Source organism: Rhagoletis zephyria, unplaced genomic scaffold (genome assembly GCF_001687245.7).
Source record: "Rhagoletis zephyria isolate East Lansing unplaced genomic scaffold, Rhagoletis_zephyria_1.1 Rzeph_scaffold_01519, whole genome shotgun sequence".
Lineage (NCBI taxonomy): Eukaryota > Metazoa > Arthropoda > Insecta > Diptera > Tephritidae > Rhagoletis > Rhagoletis zephyria.
The window spans coordinates 97176-98892 of NW_016158603.1; positions in this window are offsets into that span (position 1 = coordinate 97176).

Consider the following 1717-nt stretch of genomic DNA (forward strand, 5'->3'; position numbering starts at 1 on the left):
TTTAGTGGCGCAGGTTTGATTTACGACCCGTTAAGAAACAGGCTGTAATCCGAAAAGGCAGCAAAATTACTCTTTCTTAAATACAATGTTCCAATTTTTTAATTAAAATACTAAATAAAAAAATATTAATAAAAATTAATAACTTTTCCATTTTTTATTTGCCTAAATCAATTAATGTACTCACCAAAATTATTTCTTAAACATATTTGGCATCCGCATTCGCATTCGCATCCGCGGATGTCTAAAATTCCACATTCGCAACATCCCTGAATTGTATCATGGTGCTTACATACTTTATTGTTGCTTATTATTGCTCTGAGACAGGCATGTAAGAGAGTGAGTAGGACATTAAAAACAGGAGTTTCGAATATATCGAGCCCTAACCGCCAAAATAACGTAAGCGACACCTTTTTCAAAATTTTCAAAATTTGATGCAGAAATATTCGTAGAGCATCTAGATGCATTTCTGCATCAAAAAGAAAATTTTGAAAAAAATGTCGCTTACGTTATTTTGGCGGTTAGGGCTCGATACAGATTTCAAAATACAATTAAATATCTACTAGAATTGTTAAAAATTTAAAAAGCGACCGCCTTGTTCGATATAAATAAATGGCGTTTTCTTTTTTCGAAATAATGTTGGCCTGTTCATGTTCAGCCCTTTCACAGCTTCACGTGTTCATTTCTCAAAATATTGCCCTCCGACTAAGCAAAATACTTTATTCTAATATAGCCATTTATTAGGACGAAAAGTAACCTAGTGCAAATGTTACAATGTAATGCAAAACTGTTTAATAAAAAAGAAAACGCCATAAGTTTGTAATTGATCTCTTTTTACAAGCTTTTATTTAACTTGGTCATCCCGCGGAAATCGCGGATATTTCCAATCGATTTTAAACTAACTTCCCGACAAGTTAGAGACTTGAAATTTTTAGCATAGTTCCAATCACGATGACAATGCAATTTAAAATATAAATAAATTCCCTTTATGGTCCAGGGGTTTTGGTACAAAGGCGGTCAAAACATAGTAAAATTTATGGCTAACAGAGCAGTAATTGCCAAAGAACGTAAAACCAGAGCAAAGCTATTTATGGCAAATTCTAGATATCAACCTAGTCTAGATATGAACCTCGTTGTAGGCATCATATCAAGGAGATACAATTAGAAGACTCTAGATGTTGCCCCGCCAGAAGAAGTTAAATATTGCGCCTAAATATATGCACCATTTACATACGCTACAGCGGAAATGGACGACACGCCATTTCTTTAAATGACATTAACTGCTGCTAAATGTACATATGTATGTTTATACAAAACGTAAGCAAACAACATTTTGCTTGCATAGTCTTCTGTTCTCTTTCATTGCAAGTTGAATTATTTTAATATCTTGGAAAATTTTACACAAAAAATAAAGTAACACTTTTTTATATACAACGCTTTTATAAATGGACTAAAAATTAGAAAATAATATTTCTTAGTCCCATAGAATTTGTATAGATAACTTTTGATTTTGAAATTTTAGCAGAAGCCATTATAAATAAGTTGACCAACCGTCCTCCTTTGAGGAGGATTGTCCTCCTCAAACGTGATTTGTCTTCCTCAAAAATTTTGTCCTTCTCTGTCCTTTTTATGAGCAAAAATGTCTTCCTTGTCCTTCTTTTCAAGTTTTGTAGCAGTAATGAAATTAAAAAAAATTGCGTTCAGAATATTATTATTATCT